General features: G+C 37.0%; 3 long non-coding RNA genes across 12 annotated transcripts in view; 2 read left to right on the top strand and 1 right to left on the bottom strand.

Moving 5' to 3' along the window:
- LOC135300281 (uncharacterized) overlaps positions 1 to 2,547 on the bottom strand; it is a 30,617-nt gene extending 28,070 nt beyond the window's left edge. For both annotated transcript variants that reach the window (XR_010362143.1, XR_010362142.1), the window contains exon 1: positions 1,842 to 2,547. This is a non-coding gene — a long non-coding RNA (uncharacterized LOC135300281). The remainder of the gene's footprint in view (positions 1 to 1,841) is intronic.
- The window catches only part of LOC135300279 (uncharacterized), a 108,576-nt gene that overhangs the window by 65,055 nt on the left and 17,972 nt on the right, over positions 1 to 25,549 (top strand). The window lies entirely within an intron of this gene.
- LOC135300282 (uncharacterized) lies at positions 1,557 to 25,182 on the top strand. Its single transcript, XR_010362144.1, has 2 exons — positions 1,557 to 1,940; positions 15,743 to 25,182. It is a non-coding gene; the product is annotated as an uncharacterized LOC135300282 (long non-coding RNA).

Raw genomic sequence — 25,549 nt, 5'->3', positions numbered from 1 at the left:
CTGTGCCTCAAAATATAAAATATATCAAGATCTTATTGCCTGCAAAGATGGTTTGTCATGTTTTTAAAAAAATACAAAGGACATAAAATCTTTATCCTCTGATCTGCCCACAAAATTAAATTTTTATAAAAGACACTTAAAAATGGCTTCTCTAAAATTCAGATATTTATATTGGGAGGGGTTAATTGGACACTACCATTGCCATCAACAACGATTTCTCTCTGCTGTTCATGAGCCCTTTCCTGAAAACTATAAGCAGCCTACTCCTGTGTATTTTGTTTATGCTTACTGATGAATCATGCCAGTCAGACAATTTATAGAGCGCTCTGAGTGACCACTGGATGAGTCTGAAAAAAATATTGGACATTCCATAAGTTCACCCTGAACTATTTTTAAATGCAATCGCCAAGACAGATTTGTACCAAGGAACTCTAAACATGCATTGGGCCTCCTGAGCTGGTAAGGAAATGAGTCTATTGCCTTCTGGGCTGGCTGTGCAGGGCAGAGGTGTCAGCTCCAGCAGGGTCACTGCTAGCACAGGCTTCCCTGACAGTCAGGGCACTTCATGGCTCAGGAAGGTGAGCTGCATTAGTCTACACCGTGGACATGTAGTCTATATTCCTAACTGAATATGGAAAGTACCAGCTGTAAGGAAACATAAATTGTACAGTTGGTTTGGTTTTGCATATCAAATATGTGCAGCATATTATTCACAGATTCCTTTAATTAATCCTGATGAAATCATAATGAGAAAAACATTAACACTAATCGATTTGGATGAGATGAAATTTCAGACCTTCCTGACATTCTTATTTGTGGCACATACTATAATGAAAAACAACCAACCAGCTTTCCCCTTGCAATGCAAGCATTAGCTTCCTCAATGGTAAAACAGAAGGTCAGCTTTAAGTCCAATTTTCTACAATGAACAGCAATGCTTTAAATGACATAGAAGAGCATGCAAGTATTAGAGCTATTGTTTTCATAATGCCATTCTGCTGGTGACTATTCATAGCCACCCTTTGCCACATGATTCCTTTCCTAAGCAGCTTTCCAATTTAGGTTTCCATAGGCTACAGTTTGACAAAGTAGCTAGAAGAATTCTTGTATGTATATTATGAAGTTTCATTATCCTTTTTTCTTTTATGAATAGCATTCCTTAGATGATATGTTCTGTAGGTGCTCTGTGCCAAGGCAGCATTATTTTCACTTGACTAATGAGGGTTCACCACAGAGAAATAAATCACAGGGTTGTGTAAAGTTTTTTTGAAAGGCTCGGCAGAAGGCAACTTTTGAAAGCAAGCAGTTGGACCTTCATGAATGACCCTCTGGCAAGCAGTATGGGCTAGCATGTTTCCTGGGCTGGTCCCAAGCTGGTCACTGATTGCCATGAAAGGCCTTTGGGAGCTCACTAAAATTCCCTACTTGCAAGGCTTGTGAGCAGCTGCCCATGCCAAATACCAGGATTGTACAAACAGAAATCATAATCCAGGGCAAAGTCAAGCCCATAAGACATTATCTCTTAGCCAAGTTGGAAAATATTGTGTGATTTCTCACCCAGCGTCTAATAATACTCATTCAATCAGTCCTTTCCTTCAATGATGGGTACTGCTGAAATTACTCTTTTATCTTCTCTCTCTCTCAAACAAGACCGCCGATTTCTATTTAAAATGCAAGTGGCAATATCAAAATGTACCTCCAGCTTTTCATGTCTGCTGGAGAATCAATCTTTTTGATTCTGTAATACCTCCTGTCACAGTTTCTGAGACAGACCAGCGGCAAGACACACTAAGCTCATGCAGCAACAGTTCACTTTATTCCCCTCTTGCTTCCTTACATACCTTGGGATCCCATGAGGTTAATCCTGGTCAGCCAGGCAATAGAAGCCTGAGTCTCCAATGGCCTGGGCCTGCTCTTACTGGTCGAATTATATAAGTAAGGTAATTATGTAAGTGATCACATATTTCTGTTATAATTTTATAATTGTTTATACTTTGAGGCCTACAGGCCAGCTGTAGGCCACCACAACCTCCAGCTAACGAGGTAAAGTTGTGAGTGCAACAGAAGAAGTTTTCAGCAGAAAATGTAAAAGATGGGGTTTCATTAGGCAGAGGTAACACATTGCTTATTGCAGGGGGTTCTGCAGTCTTCTGGAAAGAAAAAAAGCAGCAAAGTAACCTTGGAATAAAGTATCCACCTTTGACGACCTTAGAAGAGAGTCCTCTTTGGTGATTTGAAAAGGCTGTGAAAAAGTGTCCACTTTACATTTTCTTCAAGTATGCACAAATGGGGGACTTTTATCACAGTTTATCTTTTGTTTTCTTGTATATTTGTACTGGTGGCTTGTGAAGGCCTAGAAATGAGTGTGTATCATGCCCAAAGTTTATATCCATCTGTCACCAGCACTAGAGGCTGCTGCATTTTAAATCATTTCAGCATACTGCTTGCACAGTGACTCAGCCCTGACAGGGGTGTCCACCCTGAGGATGAGAAAATGATTCAGTATTCATTAGTCTAACTTAATGCAGTCTCTCCTCAGCAGGAGAACAGCCAATCATGTGCCTTATCTGTGCCTGCTTCTGTGATTTATCCACTGAGGAGTGACCTACAATCAAGAACTTTACTTAAAACCTTTTCACAGGCAGCTATCTGCCAGTCTGGAGATAAAGCTAAGCTAAATACACCCATGCTAATTTCAGACTTTGCTTTTCTTACAATCTGAGAGCTTTCCCTAACGTTTTTGAATAAAATAAATCAGACATAATTCTTATACATGTGTGTAGCCATGATATTTTATGAAAAATCCTCTGCTAGGATTTTTCCCGTCCTTTGGAGCTGAGAGCCTCAGGAAAGAAATGTAAACAATAACTATCTGCTGCTGTGGAATGCAACAGGTGCATCTTTCATTGCTCCATGTGGATTGTTTTCAATTAGTGACCAATCACAGCCACCTGTGCCAAGGCTGTGAGCAGGCACAGGATTTTTGTTATGCATTCTATTCTATTCTATTCTATTCTATTCTATTCTATTCTATTCTATTCTATTCTATTCTATTCTATTCTATTCTATTCTATTCTATTCTATTCTATTCTATTCTATTCCTTTGTAGCCTTCTGATCCTTCTTCTCTCTCTGTTCCTTTAGTATAGTTTTAAAGTAGTATTTTAATATAATATATAACATAATAAATCAGCCTTCTGAGAAAAATGGAGTCAATCCTCGTGTCCTCACACATGCGTGGTTCGCCTTTACACGTGTACAGTTTTCATAGATCAGAGGTGTTGTGTTTCCTAAACTGAGCTTGTGGGGGCCTTTTGTTTGGTGGGGTTTTTTTGTTTTGTTTTGTTTTGTTTTAATATTGAAAGAATGACACTGCTCTTAGTATATCATTACAGAGGTATGTGCTCCAATCTATGCAGGATTTCAGGATAATGTTGCAATGTAAAATGAAACCACGAAACACCCTAAGCCTTATGAACATTTTCATTTGTGAAGGTGGAAAAACAGTCTGCTTGACTACAGAACAGAAAAAGAGAGAGTGGGTCTAATTCCCATGCATTCTTCTCAAATAAGCCTGAAGTTGAATCATTTGGAAACTCCCTACATCACAAGGTAGCCTAAAATGCTTTCCAAGGGTGTGTGATTTGATAACAAGATGCAAAGAGGGGGAATAGAATGATAGACCTGTCAGTCTACCTGTAAAAATCTTCTTTCTCTTCCCCATGCTGACTTTTCCTTGTCAAACTTTCTTTGTGTTTGCAGATAGAAGGGTAGAAGAGCAATAAGCTGTTTTTTGTTTTTCTTTGCTTTGCTTTCAATGCACTCCCAAATATGATATTTTTTTTTTCCCTAGCCTAGGTTAAGCTGCAGTTGTGGAAATAATATTTCCAACAAACATTCTGAATCTCAGTAGATTTTGCCCTGTAGCTTTACAGAGCCTTTAATTCAGTCAGTATGTGACACTTGGTTTCAGTTTAGAGAAGGCAGGACAGAATGTCTTGACCCACAGCAAAGGGGAAACAAGGAGGATCAGCCCTGAAGAAGGCCCATTTTTAGAGGATTCTTTGGCCTTATGTAAATTTAAATTCAGAGAGAGGAAAATTTATTACATTTTTTTCTTGCCTCAGGGTGAAATTATTGGACTCCCAAGGAAGGTAGATAGATTTAGAAGATTCAGGTGCTTTCAAACACCTAGTCAATTTATAGATAGCAGTTTTTAATATAATCCCATGATTGAAGAATAAATGAATCTGACAGCCAGCATCTCAGTAAGGTAAGAAATCAGACTAATTTTTTTTCCAATGTCAAGTCAGTGTCATTTTGGGAAATAGCCCTATTTGGGATCAGTTTTATGAGTTACTCATAGCTTTAAGAGATAAAAGGTAGAGAAAGCAGCCCATAATTAATATAAACACAAACTTGTTTTGATGTGTTTCAATGTCTCTTGCTTCTGTGAATTCCAAGCACTATCAGATAGAATTAGCATTAACCAAGAGATTAATTCTCATAAATTTTTTTGTCTGCATATCGTGTAAGTTACGAGATGTTTTTCAATACTCTTTTCTTAAATCTGGAAAAGTTTCTCCTGGCTCAAGAGTAATAAAGGGATTTTATTGTTGTTGTTTTGAGATTTCTTTGGTGCATTATAGAATGAAGTAAACCCCACAGCACTGAAGGCTAATGAGGGAATTGTATGTGCACTCTATAATTTGTTGTTTTTTTTTTATTTTACTGAGTTTCTACCAAGTGTCATACATTTGAAGTAATTTAGGGTGTTTCCTTGTAACTAACCCAACTTATGTTTTAAGTAGCTATTTTAATTTGTGCATATGTGTGCATGTGTGTGTGTGTGTGTAGAAAGTATTTTTCTCTATTGTATCAGATGGCAAACTGGTAATTCCCAAAGTCCCAAAGTCTTCTTGAAGCCCTGGTTTTGAAAAAAAGCTTAAAAAATCTTGTTTAGCAGGAGTTTGTTTCTCTGTAAAAACAAGAGATGATTTGTATGCACCTGAACGTTACCATTTTTAAGACTGCCAGACAAAGCCAGTAATAATGATTTGTATGTCTGGTACGTATTGGTATTTTTGAACCTTCTGCTTCTCAGATAAGCAGATGGGAAATGGATGATTGCTGTGAAGCTCTATGGAAGCGTATAAGCATAAAGAAACATAAATAAAGTGGTGTAAACCAGTGTGTTTAGCTAGCCTCCAGTTTTAACTCCTGCAACACTATAGCAAAGAGATTGGTAATATCTACTGATTAAGACTCAAAGGCAATAGTCAATCCGTAAACTAACGTGAACTATGTAGAACCGTGACTTTTATTTTACATTGAAAACGTGATTGTCAGCAATTAAAGCCCTAGTAATATTCAAGTCAAAATCCCAATGCTAAGAAACACCAAAAGGATCTTTTTGCATTGCTGTGTGGTTGTCCTTGTTTGTATGTAAGTGCAAACAGTACCTTTTATTTTTTAATGTTGGTCAAGAACTGAGACAAATGGGGTGCTTCTTATGCTTATTTCACCTCAGTATGACAGAAAGCTATGGATATTTGATTTTGTAACTCATAAAGAAGCAGAAAATCATGTGGGAAATAATTTATGCAGTATCTTTCACAAATGCTTTCTATCACTTACGTCAAGTGAAAGTTGCTCACAAAATGCTGCAGAAAAATGTTGAAACTACTGGTACTGCAAGGTCAGTCTGGATCAAGAAATAAAACTACATTTTTCTTGCTTCACTTTCACAGTTATGGAGATTTTTTTTTTCTCCTTTACCTGGGATTTAGTGTTTCATTTTGTTTTTTTAACCTGACAGAAGCAAATCAGACTGTGCTACTTGTATCAATATGTGACTACAGGAAAAAATTTCAAGAAGAGTTTTCAAGTGCATTCAAACTGACATTTACTTCTGTATATGAAAATTAATTAAACTTTGGGCTATTTCTCACTTTAATTTTTTTTCTTTTTTTTCCAGAGCTGAAAGTTAGTCAGCCTGGTATTTGAGTTTTTATGAACACTCTCTGTTACTGAATTTCACCGAATGTCCAGTGAAGTAACCAGAATATCTATGGATACTTGCTCATATAATTTAACTTCGAGCCCCATATTTTATCCACCAAACCAGTGAAATTGTGTGCAATATTTCTCCTTGCAAACTACTGCTAAGCCATTTAAGAAATTTGATTTTTGGTGGATTTAGTGCTTTTTCAGAAAAGAAGATAATCATTCTAAAATCTGTTGAGAATTAAAACACTGACTGATGTAACACATCTCCTCTCTTCTTGTGAACACTCATATTTAAATCTAAGCAATTTCCTTATAATATTTTATTGAATCTTTCCACTCATCATGTGACTTTCTATCTTGTCTGTCTGTATAAAATTGTAAGGTGGCCCACAATAACATAGAAGATAATGTAATTTTGCAATGCATTATAGAATCAATTTTCATGGCTATTAGTTTAGCAATATTCAACTCTTTGCTCTGAAGACTTTCATTCCTACTGCTTAGGAGGATGAGGTTTGATTCTATGAGAGACAGAAAATGTAAAGGGATTTTGCAATCTAAAAGCTGTGAAAAGTCGTAAGATGTATCTGTATTCAAGTCAATATAGGAAGAATATGTTGTTAAAAAATTTCAAATAGTATTATGTAAAAAAATAATATAAAATATGTAGAAATAATGTTACTGTAGCAACTTCTTTTCCTCATAAGAGGAAGATAAAGAAGATAAAGAGAAATATTACTTGAGTGAAATTATTCTTTAAAAATATTAAAATTTTATATATGTATATAATGTATATAATATTACATTAAAAAGAAAAACAGACAAAACCTGAAAAAGTATATGCATTCAAAATTGTGAGTATATCTTGAGAGTCCTCTGATCTCACTGCATGAGTGCTGGTAGTAGCAACTGTTATCTTGACATCCATGAGAAATACTTTTCTGTGTGAAATCACATTGGCCCTACCTAGCTGATTTCTGTAGCATATTCCTGTCTAAAGGGGAAAGGGAGAAAACCACAGGTGCACCATAACTGCAAGTTTACCTTATGAAATATATTCTGCTTTCTCTATGGATGAATTTCTCCATGGAGTAAAACATTCTGGAATGTGCATTAAATTGCAGATTGAAAAGGATCGGTTCATAGTATATTTATCATTATTACATATCCCATAGATCTGTATATAAATATCAATAGCTATCAGTGGCTCTCTTAGATGTTTGTTATAACTTCATGATTATTGATAAAAAAGTCTAGTCAAAATTGGACAGACACTTGATAAGCTTTTCCATTTCCTTTTTGCAAGGGTTTAATTTCCTTTACTAATTTATTTGTGTGTGTTTATCAAAACTTTCAAGGTCACAGATTCTCTTAAAGAGGGACTCCTCTTAAAAATAGATATGCAAAAACAAAGAAAATCACTTCAGCACATTTTGCACCAACCTGATGGAATGCAAAAGCACATTTTTCAAGACAAAACCAAAAAAGTATTTTCCAATAGGTATTCTATTTGGTATCTAAATGTTAATAATTAATTTACACCTGTAGCTCAGATTTACAAGAGCCCATCAGCAGCTGTTTGGTCTTCACAGGGCAGGGGAAACTCAAAATTACCTGGTGCAACTTGACCAAATACCATGATATCATACAAATGGCAGGGATCGTCTCCTTTCCAATAACAGCAGCTTTTGAGTACTGTGAAGGCTGAAAAGTTTGGATCCACTTGTCTATGAAAAACAGTTCTTTTGCAGCAATGTGGTCTCTTAGCAGAGCAAAGAGATAAAAACATTCTGACAGACTGTGTCCTGGCTGAGATCAGGTACAAAGAGATAAGAAACATTCTTAATGCAGTGGATGAGAGTGTTCTGGATACAAATAGGTTTTTTTTTCATTTTTGGGTTACAAATTCTTTATGATATTGAACAGAATCTCCTAATAAATGTCAAGAAATCACATGGCTGCCATATCATTTATGGTTAACAGCACATAATGGTCATATAAACATCATGGTTCTCTTCATTTTCATAGTTATTACTGGTAAAATAGCTGAAACATAACCAAACTGATGATTTCATATTAATAGATTCAGAACTGATGTTACACTGTGTACTTTCACTCTCCATGGTAACCATGAATAGAATGTATAACTATTAAAAAAAAGTTTAATTAATTGGATTAAGAATCAAAATTAAGAACCAGAAGTAATAGTTTATTGATGTATCAATATCATCTGTGTCATAAAAATGAGTCATTACTTCTGTGATTAGATGAAGGGAAGATAGGATGTGTTCATGGACATTCTATTTTATTTAATCTATTTTTGATGTGTAACTCATATAATGAAAACTCTGATTGAATTTTAAGGGGGACTTTCATCTCTATGAATTCAGATTGTATACAACCTAGATGATAGCCAGGAGAGATGCAAAAAAAAATAGTGGTGTAAACACTTATGAGGAGTTTGAATTTGGGCCATGTTCTACTGAACTGTGTGACCCTTGCTGACTCTTTTCTCCACAATTGTTTTTTTTTTTCTATGTGTTAAATTTTACTACAGCACATCTACACCAAGAAGGTTCAGACTTTCCATTTCCTCACAACCTACATGCAGAACAAAAGACATGCCATCACACTCACATCATTTTAATTGGTAATGTATCTAAAATATGTAGGGATAAATAAGGCAAGAATAATCACAGTCTCCAGCACTTTCCTTTCTCCTGGCATGTATGTTCTTCCCCCATTTGACAACCTTTTCAAGATTTATGTTCTGCTCTTTTGCTGTTATGACTGGCTGTAAATAAACTAGATCACTATATTCCTGTCAGAAAATAACACCTGTCTTGATGACTTATAACTCTCAATTTTTGTTTCCTCTAGACATGCTGTACTCTGATCTTCTACACAAAGACAAACGCTTTCAGGTGACCAGCTGGAGCCACAGCCACCACTTCAGAGAGCATAGGGAACATGGAGTTAAACACCTGCTAATTTGACTGGGCTGGTTTGCATCTCTTTTGGTTTGCTTTGAGTGCCAGTCACCACTGTGTAACCTTGCTATCAGAGTTACTGATGGTGTTCCCAGTCTCCTCCTATGCATGGGTGGGAGCAGGTGGTGGCACAGACAGATGTGCTGGTACAATGCATGAGAGTGTACTGGCTGCAGGGCCTGGCTATGACCCCAAGGAGAAGGGATTTTATGAGATAACAAAAACAGTACCTATCTTCTTGTACAGTGCAAAAATAGCAACCAGAAGTAGTGCTACCTATCTTGTTCTTCCACATTATTAACACTCTTCATTTGTCCCTGATAGGAGGAGATTGTACAAATGTAATGTTTTAATAGATTGTTTCACTAAGACCGAAGTTAGGAAACCAAGTTTTCTACCACCCTATTGCAGTCCTACAATACAAAGATCTAGTCCTCTTTCTAGAAAGGGAATGCACCATGCAGTGCTTAAACTGCCTTTAAAAAGATAATACCTACTGTTTGTCTGAATTAACACTAAGGAAAAGGATTTATCCAGCTGTGGTGAATTTTAGTTTTTTTCCCAAGTTCACCTTTGGCATCGTCTGAATTCTTCCATTTGCTTTCACTAGGGATCTAAAATTCTTACATCTAGAGTAAGAAAGGCCCAACAAAATCAGTGAGAAAAATAATGATCAAAAATGTGTTTCATCTTTGACATTTAGAATTGAGATTCTCCAAAAGCACAACCTCCTTTGCTCTTAGATACCCTTATTAATTTCTTGATGTTTAAAACTTTGATTCCTTTATTGACTTCATTCCACCATATTTTATTCAAGGATAGAAGGCCTGCAAAATTGCACAGAATGGTTTTGATGACATCTTTGTGTAAAAACAAAGCAATTGTTCTTATTTTTTCTGAACGACAAAGAATAAAAGCTTAGAGGATTTCTGTGCATCTAAGCAAAACTTTCCATTCAGAATCTTTGAAAAATATTTGTGCTTCACTTCCCTATAGAAAGTATTCTTTAATTACATCCAGTAGGTATAAATTACAGTGCTATCTGAACAGGAAATTATTCAAAATCTCAATTTTGGATTAGCTAGAATAACAAAGACAAAATAATTGTTCCAGGGAAATATGTAACAGTTTAAAAACAGATTTTGAAGCACCAGATTTTATTCCAAAATTTGATATTCATATGTAGGTGAAATCAATATGCTAGGCTGGAGCCTCACATCATTTTGCTATCGTCATCATCTATTTGTATTACCCGAGAGCCCTGGAGTCTCCATTCAAGGTTAATCAGTGTATAAAAACCAGATGTTCTGTGCCTCAAAGGATGGATAGAGACAGGATGCTACAAAGAAGCAAGAGAATAGTGTTCAGCAGGAGACATAACGGTATCATCACAGCACCACCAGATGGATACGATATCAGTAAGAGAACTTGGCGGTGGACAGTAAATTAGAAATAGCTCTGCAGAAGGTTCACCATAGTCAAAGGGGAAATACACAGACTAAGTCAGAAGTTTGAAAGTATTGTGTGCAGAAATTGTGTCAGATGTACAGGAACAGCAGAGTTCAGGAAAAGTCAGAACCAACGTACTCTCCAAAGTTTATGAAGCTTATTGGTGAGCCGCTGTAAATTTAGAATGGAGTCCAGCGCTTCTTGTTCCACTCAAACACTACCAATTCTGATCATCATAAATATTCAGATACTCAGAAGAGATCACAGAGTCACAGAATGATTGAGGTTTGAAAGGACCTGTGGAGGTCATCTGGTCCAACAACCTTGCTCAAGCAGGGACACCAACAACACTTTGTCCAAGAACATATCCAGATAATTTTTGAATACCTCTAATGATGGATACCTCCACAACATCTCTGGGCAACCTGTGCCAGTACTTCATCACCCTCACAAGGAAACTCCTGTATTTCAATTTGTGCCCATTGACTCTGGTCCTGTTGCTTGCCACCACTAAAGAGCCTGGCTTCTTCTTCTTCTGTATACCTTCCTTTCAGGCATTTACACACATTGAGAAAATCCTTATGAATTTTCTCTTCTCCAGCCTGAATTGTTCATACTCTCAGTCTGTTCTGATATGAGAGATGCTCCAGTTTGAGTCTATTAATCTTCCTAGTGGTGATGCACTTGACTCCTTGCACTGTGTCCAAGTCTCAGTTGTACTGGGGAGCTCAGCAATGAGCACAGAACTCCAAGTGCAGCTTCCCCAGTGTTGAGTAGAGCAAAAGGATAATCTCCCTTGACCCACTGGTAACACTTTTAACACAGTCCAGGACACCACAAATTGCTATTACATTCAGGGCACATTGCTGTCTCATGTTCAATGTTTGACACTAGGAAAAAAAAAAGGAATTGAGATTTTTACTTTTAAATTTGGGGGGGTTTTTTAGGAAAAAAAAAGATTTTTTTAATGAGTTTTTGAGGGGAAGATATTAAATCTATACCATACCAAGAGGAATCCAAGGTCCTTAAATATGGGATTTTAAAGCAGTCCTTTAAAGGGCCATTTGATAGCAAGCTGCCACTCCATAACAGGTTTTTATCAACAGTTAGAAAAAAAGTCAAAAGTATAGAAAAGTAATAGAATCATAGAATATGCTGACTTGGAAGGCACCCGCAAAAATCATGAAGTCCAAATCCTTGCCCTGAACAGGACACCCCAGGAGTCCCACCATGTGCCGAAAAAGCATTTTCTGATTGCTTCTTGAACTCAGGCAGGCTTGGCACTGTGACCACTTTGCACAGTTGCAAGTGCTCAAACACCCTCTTGGTGAAAAGCTTTTTCTTTTTATCCAACCTAAACCTCCCCTGAAACAACTTCAGACCATTTCATTGAGTCCATTCACTGGTCATGAGAGTGAAGAGGTTACTACCTGCCCTTCCACTTCCCTTGTGAGTATGTTGAAAAGTGCAGTAAGGTGTCCCCTCATTCTCCTGCTGAACAAATCAAGTATCCTCAGTCACTCCTCACACAGCTTTGCCTCAAAGCCCTTCACCATCCTTCTTGTCCTCCTTTGGGTACTCTCTAATAATTTAACATATTTCTTATATTGGTGGTGGCCAAAGCTTTATACAATATTCAAGGTGAGGCTGCCTCAGCACAGAGCAGAGCAGGACAATCCCCTCCCTTGCCCGGCCGTGATGCTGTGCCTGATGTACCCCAGGACAGGGCTGGCCCTCCTGGCTGCCAGGGCACTGCTGACTCAGGTTCAACTTGCCATCAACCAGGACCCCCATGTCACTTTCCATAATGCTGCTCTGGCCTCATTCCCCAGTCTATGCACACAACCAGGGTTGCCTCATCCCAAGTGCAGAATCTGGCACTTCTCCATGTTAAACCTCATATGGTTGGTGGTTGCCCATCTCTCTGATTTGTCAAGGTCTCTCTGTAGGGCCTCTCTGTTCTCATGGGAATTGACAACTTCTCCCTTTAGTGTCATTGGCAAACTTACTTAATATTATTTTGAATACTAAGTTACATTAAGGGAAAAATCGAAATTCTCCCTTTGGCATCATCCATGCTGGTTTTATTCTCAACTATACCAAGCATTTATTGTTGCATTAATCTCCTGTGAAAGGAACATAGACAGTGTGTTAAAAGGTGAAGTGGATTATTCCTGATACTGAAAAATGTTTTCAAGACATTTTTGAAATAGTTAGTTCCTTTCACACCTCACTGACCACAGGTTTTGCAAGTAAAACTAGTAGCTTTTAGGTCACTCGAATTAATATACAGTGGTAACTTTTACAACTTCTTATACTTTGCCGTATTTCTCTCTCCAAAATATTTCAAAATGTAACACATTCAGTTGTAAATGTTGATCTCTGTTTAGTCAGAATGATTAAGTGATGGTCATTGTAGCATGACTCATTGCTTCTGAATAGGAACATTTTCACAATATTATCTTTGTTATGAAGTGCAGTTATGATTCACATCATTCCAAGCCTTCTTCAAGTGAGGATAGTTATGATTACATTTGGAATACTTCATGCTACTTGGTGATTTACTGGTAGTGAGCTCAGTACTTACGCTGATACTTTCTAAAGGAGGAAAATAAAAGAAAGGTTGACTGCATTCCTTAGAGATTGGTGCTGCCAAAACCATATGTTTTCATTAGATGAAAATGAACCTCCTAAGAGGAAAATTCTTCAAAAATTCTCTCTTAGAATCTTTCCACAAAGAACAGGAGGTTGCTGACTCATTTGGTCTTGTACAAGGTTCTGACAAAGACGTAGGTTAAAGTCATAGGCAAAGCTTCACTCTTCAGTGGAGCTTTGATTTTACATATGTCACTAGCTCTGAAGGAAGATTGCAATAAAAGAGTTACTATAAAATTTGTCCCTATTAAGCTGAATGATCTGAGCTGGTGTTTGAAATAGAACAGCTGAGCCCAGCTTGTATACTAATATTAGTATCTGGGACTGTGTTCTTGCATCTGTGTGTGACCTAACCTAGCTTTTTGCTATGTTGACCTTGTTCACTACGTTCAGAGTTTCAAAGGTAGCTCAATATCCAATATCCTATTTTCATCCCCTCAAAATGGTGTTCTAATAGTAAAGATAAATAAAATCTTCTTAATAACTTTTTAAATCATAGAGCCAGCAGCATCAACTGAAGTATATGTTTTAGACAACTTTAATTGGATTTCTTTTGATTAGTCTATTAAAGTAAATAAATGTAAATATGCTATCAATTTTAGAGCATACTTTTTTTTTTTTTGCAAAGTAGGAATGTGAGTTTTGAAACAATCAAAGCATTCCAGGTGTGCTTGAAAAAGAAAGGTTTTGACCTTACCAAAAAGCAACACTTCATCTTTTTCTTCCTCAAAATAAACAGACACATTGACAGACATCAAGGGAACTGTTGAATTTTAAAAATGTCATATTCTCTGAGAGAAAAGTAACATTCTTGACTGCAATTTTTTTGACCACTACTCCTTCAGATCTTTTAATGTGCACTTTTTTTATGTCAGAGAGATGCCTCTGCCTGCCTTATGTAAGGCATGCCTAATATACAAGTTAGATCTGCATTATTCTGCCTTCTACATAATGAGTCAATTCAAAAAGGAGTAGCATTTGTCATTTATATGTACCAGAAAGTGTGAGCATGGAGTAAACTGTCTTTCTTTCACAGAATCCTGTTCACCTTCTCTTCAGTCCACTTCCATGTCACTTAGGCTGTAACTTAATTTTTGCAAATTTCATAGTGGGCACATCTTACTTAACCTCACCAAGTAATAGGGAGCTACCTAGTCAGTTTAGCTGCCTCATACTTCTATGGGAATGAAAAGATTATGTTTTTTCAACTGTTTCCATTAATAAAAAAATAAAATTAAACTAAAAAATCAAAATTAACATCTCAATGTTGAACACAGAAAGAGACCTAGTCATAATGTTGAGGCAATCAAGAAATTCTTTTGCAATGCAGTTTGACAGCAGAAAGTCCACTGCTTTTTTAATAGCATTCAATCTACAGAAGGTATTTCATCTATGTAGGGCAATAAATACAACTACACCTGCAGCAGTTCTGGACATCTCATTACACAGGAGACAGTGACAGATTGAAAGAAATCCAGGGTAGAAAAACAAAAGTGATAATTCACTTGCAAAACAGACTTATAAAAATATTAGAAGGGCTAAATACATACCAGCCAAGCCAAAAAAGGAAGTAAATGGAGACAGAATTCCACTGTTATTTAAATAATGCACAGGCAGGAGATGGGCATATGACATATTTGTTTGCCTGGCCTTAACCTTGACAAAGCCACATTCAGTTTAGAGCCACAGATGAAACATTTAGGAAAATGCCAGGAAAAGTCCTCAGCTATGTCACTCAAAGTACTGGGCTGTGCTGAACTGGGTATACCACATCAAGGTGCAGAGCTACAAAAAAATGGACTCCAATATAATCAACCAACCCCCTCCAAACTTCAAAAAACTCACCACGATTCAGAAGCAAAACAAAGAACTGCCAGAGTAAACCTAGTTAGCTGCACAATGGGGGCAGCTTCTTGCTCACACAAATTAATTTCTATCACCTAAGGTTTTGATCTAGTTGTTTTCTTAAAACATTGCTGCCAGCATGGTAAGGTACAGTAGTGATCTTTTCTTCTATTTATTGAATAAAGCTTCCTTCTCAGGAGGCACTGACAATAAAATAGCAAATAAATTTTATTTTCTGGAGAGCCTCAAACTCTCATGTACAGAGTAAAAAACCCACATTGTTGGGACATATATAATAACAGAACAAACACAGCATCCTGAAAGTTTATCCCTTCAAGTTCCAAAACTTTATTCCTTCCAGTCCAAATGCTAGCTGTGCTGGAAAATTTGTCTTAATATAGAGATGTAGAGAAAAGTTTTGTAAGAGGAAGATACTAAAGATACTACACATTATTCCTTATACACAATTTAACTAGGAGTCTTTCTGGATCCTGAAAAATTCTGAACCTTCACAAGGTTCCTCTCCAGAGCTCTGAAAAGATCTAATTTTTAAAACTTTGTCATATAGAAAGTGTTTGCTGAAGTGTAATTGGTACAACATCAATAAGAATACTTTTTTCTAAAAAATGTTTTAAAATATTTTCTAGTAACAGCCATTACTTGAAAAGAATTCCCTTGTCATGAGGATGTGATTAATTCCTTCTATTTTGTCTCTCAGGGAAGAATTCATAATGTCATATTTCTTTTCAGGGAGTCAGAAAGAAAAAGAACTAAATCCTTCCAATCTCATTGCAGTCATGGGACCAGATGCACCAGGAGGATAGCAATAACCTGATCTATAGTGGTGCTGATTTCTTTTTATTGTTTGTGGCATATACCAAAGGTAATCAACAGACATTATAGTGATCCTGTAGTAGCTTTGTATATTAGCTTACTAGGTGAAGCATAAATACTAATAAGAATTAAACAATGCCCTATTCTAATCAGCAGTTTGAAGTGATGGTGGTTTTATTCAAAGTATACAGAAATGTGACTCAGTTCTCCTTGCTGAGAAGTTCTGCCATGATTATTAATGGTTACTTTACCATAACAGGAAATTTGGCTAAAAGCAAACGTATAAATTAAAGCCTAGATTTTTAAGGAAGATGTCATAATGATAAGAGAATTGCACTTAAAGGCAGGCAGATGGGAGATGCTCAAGGGGGCTGCTCAGCAGGGCAGTGTACAAGTGAGTCCTGCTTGCACAGACTGGACATCTGTGTCTGGCAGCTCAGCTCTGTCTTTCCAGAAAGGAGGCCCTAAGCTAATGAAAAGTGCTGCCAACAGCAGCCTACACAAACCCATTTGACTGCCAAGCTGCAACAACATCAGGCTGTGAAGTTGTTTTTCCCTGTTGTTGCCAGACTTATGAAGGGACTATCACTTTAATGCCTTATTTTAATTTATTTTTTTTTCTAACCACAAATTAGCAAATATCTATTTTCTTTTAATTTACTGTTACAAGACCTATGGGGCACCAGTGCCAACAACTCACAGAGCTCTACATCTGCATTTTTATTTTACAGAGGAATAAAACTCAAACAAAAATAATAATCACTGAACACATATTTTCCTTTTACAAGCGAGGTTGGCAGTGGTCTTGTTTTCTATGACAAGCCTTTATAAACAGTCAGGAGAGACAGCTGTGCTCAGAATTGTGCACCTGTAGCAGAAGTCCTCTCCCTCTTCCAGCTGATTTGGGGTAAGAAGATTTAAACACGCAAAAAAAAATATTGGCAGTGATTTTTAATTCCATAGAAAAATAATAGAAACATTAAACATGCTGAGCACTGTCTCAAAGCTTATTAGAAAGAGTTATCAGCTTGAAAGCAATTTAGAGATACACACATTATACAGTACATTCACTGTCAACAAGCAATCATACTGCCTCAAGTTGGGAAATCACTGAAGTGAAGAACATCAGTGGGGAAGTGAAGCCAGCTAGAGCTAGGATGAGAAAGGAGGAGAGTTAATATCAATTTATTGACTTAACTGACTCTGAAAATTCAGCACCTGCCTTCAACTCTAAGATGTTTTAATGCAAATGCCATAGGTTGCTAGCCTACCATATTTTAGGATATTACTGCCAGTATGGATCCTGTTACTGAGGAGCCTAAATGTTTATAGTATCCAAAGAGGCCCAAATATGCCTTTTTAGACCTAACTTTATAATGGTCATTATCACCCTTAGGTCACTGAAGTGAAATGCATGTTAATTTTTTCCTCAGAAGTTAAATTTTGGTGTTATTTTAAAAGAAATGTGAATTAAAAACTGTTGTTCCCCTCTATAGGGTCCCAGTAGAACTACCTGCAGTCTTAGCTTTCTGGGGAAATAGGTAGCCAATTATAAAGAAATCTCTCTTGCTTCAATTAATTGCCCCTATGCTACAGAGTTTTCTTTATGTCTCCTAAGAACTCACATAATACTTTTAGTCTCTGGACTGCACCATCTTGTATTTTCTTAAGAGCGCCTTTCTTAAGACTGAAATCTGGGCTTTCTACAGGCTGAATATCAGACAAGGCTCTTCCACATTTGCCATGTGATGCTTGTGTATGTCCCTAGGTCAGCTGTGAGCCAGCAAAGGCCAGGTGACTGTGCTACTGAGGTGCTGCCCCCAGGCTCACCCAGCCCACCCAGCTGCACTGCTCTTGCTCTTTTCCACGTGCCCCAGATGAGAAGCCCTCACTCTTCGCCCATTACCTGACCGTGCAACTTCTCAGACATGTGTGTTTCCAACCACTGTTAAAGACCCCACAACATCATAGCTGTTCCCCACACCAGCTTGCAAAGCCAGAATGCAACATGTTAACTTTGATGCAGCAGAAATTCGTGATGCTCAGGTAATGCAAATTGGCACTAATAGGCACAGTGGTACCCTCCATCTCTGTGTTCAATGAGGGGTGAATAAATGCTTCTAGGAACACAATAAAATTTTTAACTGTCACTTCCTGTCACCAGAGTTTTTCTGAGCAGCAATGCTGGAAAATCTTTATGGTGGAATCACACCTCCACAAGTTACTTTTGGCTGTGGCCACTGCAGAGCTGTGCACCATCTGTCATGAAGGCAGCAGAGAGGAGTCTGGGAATAGCAGCCCAGACTCATGTGGGAAACACTGGCATTGGCTATGTGACGGAGCAACTGGGAGCTCCACGAGGCAGGCAGCAGCTTCCTATTGTAACCTCCCGAGAAACGACAGCAGAGTCATTGCTCAAAACAGATCTGGGCTCTCAAGCAGTTGAAACAGCAGCACAATGAGAAAAGTTGTAGCAGGCAATTCTCCGGTCTTGCTCATACAAGTACCCCTAATCTGTTATTGCAAGCAAGAGCAGATCCTATGCCTTCAAGTGCTTTTTCTCCCCAGACTCTTATACCCTGCCATTAACAAACATTACAACATGTGGATAAAAAAGTCTTTTGGCACAGAGCACGTGTTTGTGAACGACAGTAACACTCTTGAATTCTCTTATTATTAATGGAATATGGGAGAAATCAGATGTGCCCAGAAAAGATACATATCAAGGGTTTGTGGTAGCTTTAAGCTCTATCTACTCAGAAATCAAAGAAAATAAACTGTGAATTTACAGCTAATGTCTCCATTTAATATAGTTTAGAAAGCTGAGTTTAATCTCACATGCTGTGTTGTATGTACATCAGGCTTCATTATCTATGCAATGGGAAATTAGCAGGAGTTAATGCACAGAAGGATATTTGGCATCTGTTTGAATCAGGAGCTGATCAGGTTTAGAGAGTAGCCTAGAAAAGAGAAGACTAGAAAAATCCTATAGGACTATAATGCAAGCAAAAAAGCTTAGTTCAGAGCCTTGTGAAATCAGAGAGAAACTTTCAATTAATTTCATAGTGAGTTGTGTAGACCTTAAGTAAAGATTCATATGATCTGAGTAGGAACTAACAAGGAGGGTGAAATTACTATGAACTCTACAGAATTGGACAAAAGCCTTCTTTCAACAAAGAAAGAAATCAGCTGGAGAGACTCTGGAGTTTTGTAAGGTTTGGAGGAAGAGTTGGAATTCTCCCAAGATTCACCAGAGGATGGTAACTTTACACACAAGATTGATTTTATAGATCTTCTCTTAGTGATAGATAAAAAATGTACTGGCCAGTCATAGATCGTGGTCTAGGTTTTATCTATAGTGAGGAGCAGCCATAAAGCAATTCAATCCCTCTATTTTTCACTAACAACAAAAGAAGACAAGATGGCTGTCTTATGCTGCAAGTCTTAAAGGACTACTATGCGCAAAGAGTGCAACTATCAGTTGTTATTAAGCAGTGGCACTTGAAAGACGGTTTTGAAGAACTCAAAAGATAATCCAGGATCTACTTCTTGGAACCTGTTGAGCATTGTCTTTTTACAGATTGAGTTGTGATTTTGTAATTGTATCTCTTTTAGAGAACCGTTTACTTAAAAGAACAAAATTACATTCAATTGCACTTTTATTAGATAAAAGGAAAGGCATTTTCTGCAAAAGTGGCTATTTAGAAAACACTGACATTGTAATTGTCTTTGTTTATCCTACTGGATAGAGCTTGACCAGGTGGAAGCTTCCTAATGCAAATAGCAATGATGAAAATTGTTGAATATTTAAATCTAGACAGTCCTCATAACTTGTCTTCATTGCTCTGAGATGACATAGTAGGAAAAAAAAATAATCTCATAAATGTAAAGCAAGGCCTTAGGCTGGGAATTTGGAGGAAGGGTGGTGCAAATTACCTGTAAGAAGTAGTAAGAAAGCCAAGAGAATTCTAAGGGAAGTGTCAGCATTGGGCTTTTTTAGACATCACATTTTTGGCAACAGATCTTAACTTTGGACAGATGGATGGTTCTTTAAGGATCAGAATCTTCCATCAGAAAGGAGCGCTTTAAATTCAGGATAGTGACCTGGTATAGAGAGGTACAGCCTTGATTTATTTTCCTACTCTCAGCTAAATGCATATTAGATAATTGAGTATACAGATAAACCATTATGATGTGTTACACAGAGTACCTCCATTATATCTAGACTTAAGTTGTGATAAGTCTTGGATAAACTAAGATTTACCTTGACAATGCAGTTTGAGGGTTCTCAACCATGCTGAGCAGATGATTTCCTTGCAAGCCTCTGCTCAGCCAGATCCAGTTATCAACTATATCTCAACATTATTTAATAGTCACAACTGGTTTTTAATGCCACAGGCCCAGACAAATAAATGGGTTTGATATTCTCCTGCTTTGACACCAAGGCAACAATGAAAAACCACTTGTCTTGGCCAAAAATTATTTAATCAAAAATGGTATATGCATTGACAGATATTTGATACTTCCAGATGATCTTCAAAGTATCTTCTTGCATCATCTTGAATAGGCAGGACACATTTCAATGTTTGCTGTTAAAAGGCCCATTAACAGATATCAGTGCAAAGAGAAAAAAACAACTCTATCATGTTTAAAGACCTTTACTAATTTAGATGAATTGGCAAGAAAATTGAAAATAGTATTTAAATGTAAAAATGAAACAGTGGTGTAGTGGCTAATACTTAAATTAGGTTTTAAAAAAATGTATGAAGTTGAATGCCTCATAAGGCTAACTGGCTAAATTTAAGATACTAAGTGGTTAAAAGACTAATATCGAGCAAAAAATCTGCTGTAATGAAGGAGGGCAAGGGTTAGGAATTAAAAAGAATCTCATAAAATAGAAGCTGTTTCCACATGATATGATGATATAAGGCTCTGTGAGATATAAGGTGCTCTGATAATCCTTGAGGAGTGATTCCACTTAATCCTACTTTATGCCACTTAATTTATATATTTTCTTGGTTCACCTGCTTGTAGCAAACATTAATACTGATAAAAAACTATAGTTGTGATGCAGGGCATCATGACCAGAAAAAAAGAACACTTTTAATAAAATTCTGCTATTGAAATGGCTTCTAGCAGATTGTACATATATTTTTTCCAATGTGAACTGTAGCATATATTACACCTCTAAAATTCAAAGGTGCCACAGTATCTCTTCCTTACACCTATGTTTAAAGATATAGTCACTGGAATGATAAGGCTCATTTAAGATTAACATCCTCCAAGAGAAGTAAAAATACTACATTAAAAAACAGCTTCTGAATTCTGAGAACAAAACTTGACATGAAGAAAGAAAATTTAAAAATCAACATTCATTTTACCTGTGGACCTATCTTGTAAAGAAAGTCACCTCTTTTTTCACCAACATAATAAATCTTCATGCAAGTACTTTAGTGTGACCATCAGAAAATTGAGAGCAAATGTATCTCCTACACTGAAAAATGAAGACCTAACTGGACCAAACTATTGTGAAAGTGAGCAGCTGTTTTGCAGCATTGTGCCTACATGTCCTATCTCACCCTTCCTGTACTCATGAATCTTCAGTCCGTTTATTCCAGACAGCTGAGGGCAAAACTCTAACTTGACTCCTACAAAGTGTTTCAGGCAGCTGAAAATGGCTTGCTGATATCACAAGGGAAAAGAAAAATGTTGCTTTTCAAGCTTCTCTTGAAACAAGTAATTTATTTTTCTATTTTAATCTGAAGTTTAATCAAATCAAACCATATGAATGGGGATGTCTTCACCAGTTCAAAACTTTTACTTAAAGACAGGTGGTTTTCCTGTCTTGGTTTGAAAAGAAAGGTGTCTGCTAAGGAAGGCAGGAGCCTCTCTTGAAATAAAAACTCCCTCTTTCTGAATTATTACAATTTTGAAATCAAAGGGCTCTCAGGCAAAGATATGGGAGTAGGAATAACAGTTACTTATTAGGAATAGCAAAAATAACTTTTAAAAAAGCAGTAATACAAAACAACACTGAGAGTCTGAATACGACCTGACACCCTGTGGGTCAGGGCGTTGGAAGCAGTCTGATTAAAGAGCGGCTGCTGTCCTCCTGGAGTGACAGATGTGGTTCTGTTGAAGCAGTGATCCTGCAGAAGGGTGTGGTTTTCCTCTGAAGGTCTGGTGGTGGTGTAGATGGGCCTGGGAATACAGTGGGAAAAGACTGGGTGTGGTGTTCCAAATATCAGATTATATCCAGGTAGGAATGCTTGGCTCCTCCTCCTGGGAGGAGTTTCTCACAATGGGATGATGTAATTTTATTAGTCATGCAGGGACAGTCACTGGCCCATTAACAGAAGATATCTCCCCAGAGGGAGGATGGGTTGTGGAAGAGATAAAGCAAACTGCCCCACCTGGTTTAACAGGTGGCCCATTAACAGAAGATAACTGCCCACCCCCAACAGATGGCAATAGAATACACACCCTCGGCCACATCTTGCATTTGCAACCTAATACATTTCTTTAGAAGTATACTACCAAAATAGACACTCCTACACAAAGATATAAAAAAGTAGAATTTTTTCCACATGCAATTTTGTTATATAGATAATGCAATATAATTAAATTAAATAAAGAAGTCTAAGACATTGCTGCATTGTTAGAAAACATTATTAGAGAATTTTAAAAATTTAAATCTCTTGCTAAAGTAGAAATTTGACGGAAATTTTACCTGGTTGTAAAATTTGTCAGTGATATTTCCAACCATTTATTTTTGATAAAAATACCTTCTGAATGCTATCAGTCCTATATAATCTCTCCATATCTGCATAGATAAACTAAATATTGACACAAACAGGTTGAGCTTTTAGACCAGGATTTTCAACTCCAAGACAGGTGGTGACCCCATCTTGAACCATGCAGAAGCATAAGTGAGATAAGAGTCCACAGGTTATCCTCCAGGTAGTATTTTTGGTAAATTAAGACATGCTATAGAACAGAATGGGGTGAAATGTGCTAAACCTACAATAATTAAATTGTTCCATTTTCTTCTTCTTAAAAATCTTTACATCTAAGGTCAGGTAGATACCAGGTACTTTAAGGGTGATACAGACCTCTCCCACAGGGAAATTCTGATCTTTGGGTACAGCCAGACAAACGTGTTACTGCAGGAGACCTTAAGGAGTTAACTTCTAACAGAATGAAAATATGCATGACCTATATTAAGACCTACTCCATGGGAATTTATCACGAAATTTTCTCCTTCACTACCAGATAGGTGCTCTTCATTGTGTAAACTGGCAATTACTGGCATGCTGGTCTCATGACGTGTGTCTAAATCAGCTTAGTCTGCAGAGACTCTTCTCTCTGTGCCAGTGCCAGGCACATACCGGATGCTGTTTAAGTGCTAAAGAGAGTCACACAGATGATATTTGGGACAGTGATCCGCCTGCTATTTATATTTCAAACTGAGTCTAACTAAATGGATTTCTGAAAGCCTCTTAAGGAGGATTTAAAGAAAGAAACAAAATGAGTAGAAGAAACAAAACAAAAGAAATGGGGAAAAAATTGCAGAAAGGTGGGAGGTGTTTCATCTGAATAATAGTTATGTGCCCCAGTTTACTGATTTGGTACTACATTGGACAAAATAACAAAACTTAAAGATAAAAAAGGAAGGAAACAGAAACTTCACTTGGGAGATTCTCACTTTCCTGATTCCGGCAAGGATAGCATATTATTTTGCCTTAGGCCTATGCCTCAGGGTTTCAAGCAGTACAGACACGAAAGAAAGATGCTAACTAACAGAAACTAGAAGTGAATTTCTAACAAAGTGCTAGCAGCTGAACACTGTAGGGATAGTCTTATGGCCCCACATCACATACAGGGTCTGAGTTGTGCTAAACTTATCAAAAGGAGCAAGGAAAGGAGATCTGTGAATTCACATGGCCAAGGAAAACATACACTTCTGTAGCCACTTCAATTCTTTTGACTGTCACCTCTTCCTTCTGACAAAGCTGAATGGTGTACATTTTCTGGCCACCAGGTAAATTGCTTCTGTTTACCTGAAAATTAAATAATGGGCATCAGGGCTGAAACTTTAGCACAGCACTAGCTCTATTTGTCAGGAGAAAGGATGTAGAGAAAGTCTGCAGGAGAGCTAGATGTAGCAAACTATTTTCCCTTGAGAAAGGCAAACATTAACTGAGAGTTTAAATCTTTAACATGGCCAGCTAACTATAAACTATCTGAGACTTGTTGAAAAGATGCACTAGCTGTCAATTTGAAGAAAAAGCCAGTGACATGCATATGATTTCACTACCCGAGGCTTTATTTTAAAAATGCTGAAATAAATATCAAAATGGCATTCCTTGAAAAGTGTTTCTTTTAAGGAATACTCAGAAGAAAAGTAACTTGATTTATAAGCACGATTGTTTGTCAAGAATCCTAAATGCTGCTCCTGCAGATCTTCTTACACTTCATAGTAAATGAGGTTCATATTCTGCTAAATACATTCATATTAAAACTGGGTAATATTTAATGAATCTGTTTTTACCTACTTTTTTTCCTTGAGTAAATGTATTTAATTATCATTGTAAGTCAATTCTCGTGAGACATAAAAGAGAAAATGATACTGAAATAATTTACATTCATGTACTTGAATCATCATAGAAATTCCTTAAAAATAAAGATGTCATAGACTAAGAATGCCTTATCAATGAGATATTTCAATGTGGTCATTTGTTGGATTACTGATTCCTCTGCGTCAATTCAATTTCTTAAAGAGATTCAAGTTTTCTCACAACACTTCACTTATTTATATGATGCTTAAATCTCATTCACCCACAAGTCAACTTTTTCCCTAAATCCTCAAGCAAGTGTGATTTTGAGGCTTTTTTTTCCACTGCTCTTTTTACAGAAGTGGGCAATGTGCATTTAGCATTAGTGCCACTTAGTCTAGGGTTTGCTGAAGCACAGCTTTTTCCTGCTGAAGTGTACACAACCTTTAAAGTTCAACTACCAGCTTTTGGAGACTGTTAAAGACTCACCCTGCTTAGCAAGAGTTTTGCTTAACATCTTGTATTCTTCACCATTTCTTTCCCTGACACTCCTAATGCTGAATTTCATGGAAATAGCTCTGTACATCAGTATTTGAAATATAATTATAACCACAGAACCAGAGTTACAGCTTCAGAGAGAAAAAAAATAAGTGGAAACTCGCTTTCCTCTATTAGGAAAGAACGGAAGTGTTGTGAATATTGTTCAACCAGTCACTTATAAATACATTGTTGATTTAAAAGAAAATAAAACAGTATAAAATAGAATAAAATAGTATTAAAAATGAAATGAAATGAAATGAAATGAAATGAAATGAAATGAAATAAAATAAAATAAAATAAAATAAACACCCAGCCATTTCACATGTTGCAAAAATGAAATATTTCTACTGACAGTTTAGAATTAAATTTTTGAGCAACATCCCCTGTGAATTAAAAAACTAGTTCAGCAGCCACCAAACCAAATGGTCTCTCTTCCTACACGTCAGTGCCTTGTTGGTGGTTGCTGTGTTAGAAGGTATATGGAGGCTGTCTATCAGACCAAGCATTGCTTGGTGAGCTAACATTTGCCTTTCTTTACTGGGCCTAATACAACAGTGTCACAGCTCCATAAGACTTGACAAAGTTAAATAATTCTGAGGACTTCAGTTTTCTGCCAAATTTAGTTGAAATTGATGGCTGCTACTACAACTACTACTGCTACTACTATTAATAT

This window comes from Passer domesticus, chromosome 5, assembly GCF_036417665.1.
Source record: "Passer domesticus isolate bPasDom1 chromosome 5, bPasDom1.hap1, whole genome shotgun sequence".
Classification (NCBI taxonomy): domain Eukaryota; kingdom Metazoa; phylum Chordata; class Aves; order Passeriformes; family Passeridae; genus Passer; species Passer domesticus.
This window is presented reverse-complemented; position numbering and strand designations above follow the sequence as displayed.